General features: G+C 37.2%; 1 long non-coding RNA gene across 10 annotated transcripts; it reads left to right on the plus strand.

Annotated features, from left to right (window-relative positions):
• The first annotated feature begins 6,508 nt into the window (after window positions 1-6,508).
• On the plus strand, window positions 6,509-9,359 carry LOC113361843. Of its 10 annotated transcripts, none has more exons than XR_003365361.1 (6): window positions 6,509-6,811; window positions 7,246-7,860; window positions 8,079-8,235; window positions 8,358-8,417; window positions 8,989-9,057; window positions 9,153-9,359. It is a non-coding gene; the product is annotated as an uncharacterized LOC113361843 (long non-coding RNA). The 10 variants fall into 10 exon arrangements; XR_003365360.1 differs by having other exon boundaries at window positions 8,079-8,155; XR_003365358.1 differs by lacking the exons at window positions 8,989-9,057; window positions 9,153-9,359 and adding exons at window positions 8,533-8,614; window positions 8,753-8,892.
• The last annotated feature ends 892 nt before the right edge of the window (window positions 9,360-10,251 follow it).

Below are 10,251 nucleotides of genomic sequence, written 5' to 3' on the forward strand. Positions count from 1 at the left end.
GGACTGAGGATATACACGGAATCCCTTCACTGTCAAATCTCAGAAGACACAGTCAACCAAAAGGCCATAGCCACAACAAGGTCATCTACTCTTCAAGGGTGTAGTACAAGATTATCATCACCTCTCTGTCTAGAAGACGCCTTCAACACTTTACGAGGCCCCAGAGGATCCCAAGCCTGCTCAGAGGAAAACAACTTCAGAAACTAAAGAAAAATGCGACTGGGGACTGCTCATCGCAGTCCATCCCGATGACAATCAAAGACTCATGAGATAACTCCAGAGACGCGGCTGAAACATTTTCTTGAAGAAAAAAGACGGAACCACGATAAAAAACATAACTTTTTCATTCCTAGTTCCCTCTATCCAGAATATTTCGTCCATGTGCATCCCACAAAGATATATTCACATATTCGGCCGTGCCATCGAATCTAACAAAAATATAACCGGGGACTGCTCACCGCGTCCCATTTCATACGATAATCTAAGATTCAGAAGCTGGTACCAAAACGATAATCCATCTAACAAAAATATAGTCGTCCAAGGTCTCCAAACAAAGCATGTTGACCTTTGGCCGAAAACCCTAGTTTTGCCTACGCCAAACCGCGCCAAGGAATTTCATGCCACATGTGCCAATGGCATTCCAGCCACCTTTCCGCGCCATACCATGTCGGCCTTCCATATGCGGCTACCAAAACGAAGGCGTGCGACGATTAATGACCACCCTTCACTTTTAGATGAAAATCTTAGTCGTCCAAGGTCGCCAAACAACGCATGGTAACCTTTGGCCCAAAACCCTAATTTTGTCCACGCCAAACCGCTCCAAGGAATGCCATGCCACATGTGCCAATGTCATGCCAACTACCTTGCCGCGCCATACCATGCCGACCTTACCTATGCGGCTACCAAAATGAAGGCGTGCAACGATCAACGGCCACCCTTCCATCTTAGATGCAAATTTTAGTCGTCCAAGGTCGCCAAAAAACGCATCGTAACCTTTGGCCCAATACTCTAGTTTTTGCCACGCCAAACCGCGCCAAGGCATGCCATGCCACATGTGCCAATGGCATGCCAACTTCCTTGCCGCGCCATACCATGCCGGCCTTCCCTATGCGGCTACCAAAACGAAGGCGTGCGACAATCGACGACCACCCTTCCATCTTAGATGCAAATCTTAGCCGTCCAAGGTCGTCAAACATCGCATGGTAACCTTTGGCCCAAACCCTAGTTTTGGCGACACCAAACCGCGCCAAGGCATGTCATGCCACATGTGCCAATGGAATGCCAACCACCTTGTCGCGCCATACCATGTCGGCCTTCCCTCACGGCTGCTAAAACGAAGGCGTGCGACAATCAACGACCACCCTTCCAACTTAGATGCAAATCTTAGCCGTCCAAGGTCACCAACCAACGCATGGTAACCTTTGGCCCAACGCCAAAACCCTAGTTTTTGCAACGCCTAAACCGCGCCAAGGCTTTTCGACCATGCCACAAGATGCAATGGCATGCCAGCCACCTTTCCGTGCCATACCAAGCCGGCCTTCCCTATGTGGCTATCAAAACGAAGGTGTGCAACGATCAAACGCCACCCTTCCAGCTTAGATGAAAATATTAGCCGTCCAAGGTTTCCAAACAAAGCATGGTAACCTTTGGCCCAAAACCCTAATTTTGGCCACGCTAAAGCAGGCCATTGCACATGTGCCAATGACATGCCATATCACATTTTAATTATTAGGTAAAACTGAAGCATCTACATGCAATTTGAAATTGTCAGTATCATGAGTTGAAATATCAATTTGGATAAACTGTTAATATGATTAATGTTGTGGTACTTCGATTGCGGTAAATAAGAGTTCGTTACTCGGACTTGAAAAGATTTTTAAAACAAAAATATATACACAATATGTCACAAGATCAAGAGGAACCAGGACTCAGGATTCCATTGTGTTTCATATTCAAGTGGCTCAGAAAATAATTCTAGGCGATTATAGCTCAAAATAAAACAAGTATTAACTCTATCTTTGCCAAATTAGATTCCATAAAATATTACTTGTAGATGATAAGCATGGAACATCAAGATTCCCTAGGACTAAGCATGTTCCATCAAACAAAATCACAAGTAATTAATTGAAATCATAAATCAATTAAAATCGGTGCAAAAAGTGAATTAAGAATTATTTAAATAACCACATGCCTGAAAAACAGCTTCCTCCATCATCCCAGTATTGGGGTTTAGCTACTCATAATAATCATGTTCTCAAAATACATACTTGATGCTCAAAATATGATTGAAAGAGTGAAAAATATAATACAGTGAAACTACGACCCTCTTTAAGCGTCCAGAGAAGAACGATAGAATACCACTGCTGTAAATAACGATACCTCACGGCTGCTGTTGACGCTGTTGTTTTAAGACCCACGGATGCTAGTCGTTGACACTGTTGATAAACGACTGTCTCTGCAGGTGTGTTCTTCGTGTTCTTCGAGCTTTGTTAATGGCAGCAGCAGCAGCAGGTACAATTCCTGCAACTCCTCCTGCGCCTCTCTGCTGGCCTCCCAATCGACCCCTAACTCTTCATCCCCCTTCTCTGACATAAAACCAACTATTTATAGGCTTTAAATCCCCTTGAAAATCGATCAAACCCCTTGGAAATCTCCATTATTCTTTACGGGTTGTTTGAAGAATAATCTTCTTCTTGTTGCGTTACAGGCTGTTTCTAGATATTATCTCGTCTCAAATATCTTCTAGGACTTTTACCCAACTGTTTTGATGTATATCCCACGCAAGATATCCCATAAATCTCTCAAACTAATCTCAAACCCTAAACAGAAACCGTGTGCACTGTCTTGACTTTGTGTGGATTTTCTGACTTATCCAGCCCAATTAGATGGGTCTAATCGCTTCTAACAGGTCCCTTATGTCTTGTAGAGTCCGTGGGTACCAAATTTTCCCATTTAATCGCCTCCTAGGTCGCTCAAATCCTTGATCCAAAACTGTTGACGCTGCTGCCTTTTTTTCCGCCAAAATCCAGTTTTGAAACTTTGAAGATGACCTCCCCCTATCCAGTTCCGGTGTCCCTTTGTAATTAGGTTACCCCTTATCCAAAGTGAGAGTCCGTATAGTATTTTTCTCCCACGAGCGCAAAAACCACTTTTTAGCCAATTTCGCCGCAAAAGCTTATTTCTCCAAAAACACCTATAAAGACATAAAATAACCAAATAAGTACAAAATCGAGCACTAACAATATAAACAATTGGGACAAATTAGACACATAAATGCATCTATCAATTAACAACCCATTCATCGTCCATTTGGATCACAAATCACTTCATTAGAACATGCAGTAGGCTTATTGATTAAAATGTACTCTCCTGCCGGATAGATACCATTTACGATGTTTTTCGCGGATATTCGTGGATCCCAATGTCACGATGCATGATATATAGCAAATGTTACCTACTAATAACTTGATTCATGGTGAAGCGGCTGCCACGCACTTAACCAATCAGAAACCTACCAAGGAAAGAATCATCTTCACCATTTAGACTCACGACTCCATCCATGAAGCGTTTCATAATTAATTGTTTATTGATGGTTCTGGTCGCCATAGCCGGCCTCCAAGTTTCCCATGCCGTAAGTGTAAGTTCTGCAACTAAATTATATCCAAAGTATAAATCTGTCCCGTGACCATGACTTTAAATTTGTTTGGTCGGTTAGTATATAATAGATTAAAGTTGAATAATAAGTTTTCTGAATGTTTTGTGTAAGCAGATCCGGGGACGACATGCAGCTGAAGATAACAATAAGGTCATCAAGATCGTTACTGGCAGTTCAGATATAGCTCAAAATCTTGGAGCTGATGGGGATAAGGATTCGGTACCTATTAAAATCCTATGCTTATATATATTGTTTCATTTATAGTGTCAAATTAATTTTAGTTCGACTGAAGTAATACACTAATTTTCAAATTTAGTACAAAATAAGCGGACGATAACGAGATTTTAACGATCACTTTAGTCTTTACTTCAAAACATATGCATTTTATATCAATTTCCTAAAAATAATCAATCATTAACAAAACTTTAAACTTCTTTTCTATCTTAATCTTAATTATAATATAAAGGAACGACAATTTTGGTAGGTGACCCCTAAATTACTAAGTTATCCTCACTTTAATTACTAAGTTCTTTTATAGAGTATCATATAATTTCACTCAAAATTTAGGGGTAGAAATGTATAATAACACTGGATTAAAAAAACACTTAAAAATGTACATATTTACAAAAATGCCATGACTTTAAAATCAAGTCAAAATATTTAATAACTTCATCAGCCGCTGGAGAAGCAGCATGCCTGACCCCTTTTTTAATTCCTTCATTGCATACATTACTGGAGAAGACGACAAGCCCAACAAGCAACGGCTCCTATCTTCCAAAATATGCATCCAAATTTTATAAAAATTATATATTTAAAAAGCTTCTTGAATTATCTACGTAACGAGTACAAATATGAATAGTAAATTTTTATTTATGCAAAAAAATTCACTGTTTTCAAATTTAAATATTGTTAAATGAGAGAAATTCAAATATACGCATCGCACATGTGTTCTTAATAATGTATATAAATATATATGTTCATTTTAAATAGTATATACTGTGATTTCCAGGTATCTGAGATAGTTCTTAAGTTAGTAAAAGAGTATTTTGAAGATCGTCTGGAGGAACTTGATTGGACGACTGATGACATTACCCCAGAGACATATTTTGAAGTCCTTGAACCTGAGAGTGACGATCTCTTAGGTACTAAAATCCCTATGCTTAGCTTAAATGTTATAATTTCATTTCTTATGCTATAGTTTTATTTTTTATTTTTGTGGCTTAAGATTATTCCATGAACTTCTTAAAAAAAATTATACTCCCTCCGTTCCATTTTACTTGACGTTGTAGAGTTTTTTACATAAATTTTTGTGGCTTAAGATTATTCCATGAACTTCTTAAAAAAAATAAATTATACTCCTCCGTTCCATTTTACTTGACGTTGTAGAATTTTTTTGCAAATTAAGAAATAACATAGAGAATAATTTTTTTCCAAATGTACCCAAATTGATAGCTTCCTAAAAATTTAAGGCACCTAGTTTTTAGTTACTATATTAGTGTAAATTACGGATCCCGTTGTAATTTACTTGGGATAGAGTATTTATCCTCCATAAAATGGATTTAAAAATTAGATTAATTATCCATTTACTAATTTCAATGAAAATTAATGGTATGGTATTATTCTAAAGTAAGGAAAAATTAATGAGAATTTGGAAAAAATATATAACATTTAATTTTTATTTGTTCAATGGTTTCACATGTTTCATAGCAAAGGATATGTCTACTTATTCGATTGAGAGGATATGGAGCAGCCACGTCATACCAGAAGATTCTATATAGCATTTGGTGTCTATTTTTTTTAAACATTATACAACATTTACTGATATATTGTGTTTTTGTCCTCCAGCACTTACAATAAAGCTTCGGAACATATTTGAGGAAGCACTTGGAATCGACCTTTTTGATGAGTTTGATAATATCGACTTATCTAAAGTCATTACGGTTGGCGATCTTATTTCAGCAGTCAAATCTGCACTACCAAAAAAACCTAAAGCTAACTAGCAGAAGTATTGAAACCGACATGCAAGTAAATTGGACCTTTTGCACTTATTTTGTTTTTTCCTTATTAAGATTAACGTTGTAAACCTATTTAATATGCTTTATTATTGCAATTTAACTACGAAGGAATTGCAATTTGAGCCTAGAATAAGAAGTTTGATGTATGTGTGTGTAAAACTATCATAATATGGTATCATATTGTTGAATTCAATGTTTAGTATGTTGAAGATGGATGAGTCCATGACTTAATGTTGCAAAACCTTCAAGGATTTTATTAACCATGAAAAGACGAGGGTACACAAATGTACCTCAATCTAAAATTTTTCCATCTATAAGTCCTTTATGCGAAAGTGATTGTCTATGGAATGAGTCGAGACAATACAACTAATCGGTTCATACTTCGTGTGATCGTCTATGGATACGAGATCGAGACAATACGACAACAAAATAACTTGTGTGATTGACTATAGATATAAAATCGAGACAATATATACACTACACCAAATTCCCGGATTCGTAATAGAAATTCGTAATGACTTTGATGCCGTTACAAAATTCCTATTACAAATGGTCGTTACGAAAAATTCGTAACACCCTGGAGGCGTTACTAATATTTTAAAATTTCTTGATAAGCTTAATCCTTTACGAATTTTTTATAGGCGTGCCACTCACATGCTTGGTCACACTTCCGTCATAACACCTTTAGTATGTGTGTGTGCCATTCACATGCTTGATAGATTTTCCCACCCACAGCAAACTGAACTAGAGGATGTTTCCTCCCCCTCCTTATCGTTAGGTATTTGTCTCCTCTCTCGACCATTGATTCAGTTTTGTTATTCTCTTCTTCTCTCTGGAAGTTCCTTCTGCTCTCGTTTGTCTTCTTCTCTCTGGTGATTCTGAGAAATGAAAATTGATAATAGAAAAACAGAGAATGATGAGGGTGATGGTATAATTTTTGTTGTACGAAGGAGAATAAGGGAGGTATAATCCTAAAAACAGTGAATTTTAGGTTCTTTGTGTGAGGTTATGAATCAGGGAGACAGTTAGGGTTATGTATTCTTGAGGTGAAGAAATCATGAAAAGATGATGGATCCGTTGAGAACCCCGGTGATTCATGGTGGTGCTGTTAAATCAAGTATTGATTCAAATCAGAAAAATGGTAAGTTGATTTAGGGTTTCTCAAGTTAACTATGAGTTGTCTGTAATTGATGTATAAATTGAATAATCTGTGAGGGGTTTTTCTTGATTGAAGTATGGATGGATGTTTAGGGTTCATTTTTGGATTTCACACGGAATTAAGGTTTACTCTCAGTTTTTTCCCAAACTAGGAACTAGGGTTTCTTGTGTTCAGGATTACAAAAGCAACAGTTGAGTATGGTGATATAGTTGAATTGATTATATTATTATCTCAGCCGTTTCGTTTCATTTTTGTTTTTAAGTTCCAGAAATTAGTATTTCTGTTAGAGGACATAATTCTGTTTATAAAAGAAAAAAAATATAGAGTTGATTGATATGGGTGTATCACTTTCTGAGGTTAATTAGAAGACCATCATTCGGTTTTCATTTTAGTTTTTGTTGTGGTTACTAATGCAGTCTCTCCTTGCATCGACGCAAATAAGGAAACAGGTGCTGATAGATGCCGTTAGAACTGTAGATAAGGACTCAGGTGCGTCGTTTTCCTGTTTTGTGTATACGCTGACTATAAAATTACCAAGTTATTGCTATTTTTCCTTGCCGAAAAGTTCAAACTTGGTTGTAGAATTTGTTGTCTTTGTATACAATACACAAGCATGCAGAATATGGTCTTGCAACAACTTGGCTTAATAAAGAATACGAGAATACGGTGCCACAGTCAAAGGATATACATGTACTCAAGGCTGACCCAGTCCAAATGAGTAGAGAATGAAACTGATATGAATGACGGAGACGCTGATGAACTTTGCAAGTGTAGGTCCTTTGAAAAAGGACATCCAGTTCTCAGGGTGGAAACAAGTCACCTTCTTGCTTCAGTTATTGTAAAGTTTCGTAATCCTTTATTTTGTAAATATTTTATTCGTGTAACGAGTACTTTTCTAGGTAAACCAGAGAATGTAGGTTAAATTTTGCAGTGTAGATAACAGTAGTCGATAGCTGCTTATGGCTGTGAGCATATGCACCCATAAGCATAAGTGGCGTAGATGGGAAGCATATGCAGATCTCCACAAAAAGGTTCCAATTTCAGTGCTTTTATCTTTAAATGTTACTAGCTTAAACTATTATAACATTTCTCGATTTACTAAACTTAGATTCAGATGCCATAAAAAGACAAACACCACCATACGTTATCCATCAAAAAGAAAACTATTTGTGCATGATAGTTTGTATATGGTTGCCCAAAGTAGTTGTCATCTGATTTTTAATTTTTTACATTCAAATTGGTATTTCAGGTTTGTGATTTTTTCCAATCAAATGGGTAATGATGGTTTGCTCCAGGAGATGGTGATTGGTGTACTTGCCCAGAAAGGTACATACTTTCTTTAAAGATGCTTAAGATCAGAGGCCAATTCAATACTAGAGAAGTTGAATCAAATGCTATATATGGTTGTAAGTAAAGTATTATTATTGTTAAATATGGGTGTTAATGTTACTAGAGGAAAAGGTTTATATTTCAAAGGAGTTGGGTACTTCTCAATCAGGAACTAATCAATTTTAGCTTTGCATTCCAGGGAACTTGGTAGAAGAACTACATACTGCTGCCAACTACATTCGATGAAGAACTTTACAAGGTTAGAATTTATCAAGACTTCCAAGTCTTATCTGTATTTGAGTACTGAATACTGATTGTAGTATGCTGACGATTTTTAGAAACTGGATTTTCTTTCAAATGATATATTTTCTAAGGCTTTGGTAAGCAGTGGAAGAACAGTAAGTCTTCAAGAACTATTGAGTTATATTTGACTATGGTGTACAATGGATTTGCAAGGTACTTCACACTATGCTCCGACCAAATTGTTTGTCACGGCCTTTGTTTCAGAATTGATACCCTGAAAGTGATGTTTGGGTCTATCCTGTTACCATATGCATCACCCAAGTGTTTTAAGTCATCTTCTTTGTTTATAAGGTTGAGCAGTTAAGAATGAGGTTTATCCACTATTCCTCCAGGGAGGGCTTGCCGGTGATAGACGGTGTGTAGTCCCAGCTTCAGGATTTGGTTTTAGTGCACATCAGATATGTAAAGTTGTCCTAGACAACACCTTAACCTGCTCATAAGGTCTATAAATTGTTCTGTAGGGAATCAATTTTTTGTTCTATTTTGGATTTCAGTTTCTTTAACATATTTTTGTTTTTGATGTTCAGGTAATGGTTGCAACTGTTCGTTGTGAAGAGATTGCCAATGAAAAGCTCAGTCACTTGACCTCAGATGAGGTATCTATGTATCTTCAATTTCAAATCCATAGATTCTTATAGAGTTACTTCGAATGATTGTTTTGTATACGATCAAATTTTATTGATGTGACCAGGGTTGGTTGGAACTGGATGAAGCTGTTCAAGCTTGCTTTGTGTCAGGCTTCGGAGAAAAACTAAGCTCTATGTAGTATCTGGAAGTATCTGCAAGTTTTGAGTAAGCTTCTATGTAGTATTTGAGCTAACTTATAGTGTATTTAGTGAAAATGAACTGAACTCGGTCTATGTATTTCATTTGGTACTTGAAGAATTTGTTTTCTTTTTGATGTGAATTGATTGAATGTTAATATGAAGAATTGTTGTGTGAATTGATTGAATGTTAATATGAATTGATTGAGAAACTATTGTTGAATTTGGAGGGATGGAATGGAAGTGTAGGCAGGTTATTTATATTTCCGGCCGAACATTTTTTGCTGGTCATCATTGACCTGGTCAAAGTTGGTCAATCATTGACTAATTTTCACCAGGTCCATGTTGACTGGCGGTAATTTTTTGCTGTTACTAAAAAATCCGTGACGGCTGCAAGGTGTTTCAAACTGCCACGTAGTAAAGGCTCGCATGTTACTAATGTGCCACGTAGTAACGGCTCCAGGATGATACGACCATGTTGTTACAAAAAATTCGTAATGGCCCTCATCTCTTACCACGTGCAAATTCGTAATGGTCTTCAGCTGTTACTAGATCCGTTACAACCAAAATTCGTAAAGGCCACATTGCCGTTACAAAAAGTGTAACACCCACTTTTGCGACCGGCAAAAGCCGTACAACCCGTTTTAGTAACGGCTTGGTTCTTTTACGAATATGGGAATTTGGTTCGGACATAACCAAACACAATAGCATTGCTATCAAGTAAATAGGAGTTAGCATTTGTGTAAACACAATAGGTTCGGACATAACCAAAAATACCTCGGCATACCCCTCCTTATTGGAAAAAGGAAAAAGAGTCCTTTTCTCATCTTTACGATAGTCAAGAACAGACTCTCATCATGGGACGGTAAAACTATGTCTCAATGTGGTAAATCACTGATGGTGAAAACGGTAACTAATACCATCCCAGCTTATTCAATGATCTGTTTTCAGATTCCTGCAGAAATAATCAACAAAATTGATGCTGCACAGAGGGATTATCGGTGGGGTTTTGATGAGAAAAGAGGT

The sequence above is a fragment of the Papaver somniferum genome, chromosome 3, assembly GCF_003573695.1.
Source record: "Papaver somniferum cultivar HN1 chromosome 3, ASM357369v1, whole genome shotgun sequence".
Classification (NCBI taxonomy): Eukaryota; Viridiplantae; Streptophyta; class Magnoliopsida; order Ranunculales; family Papaveraceae; genus Papaver; species Papaver somniferum.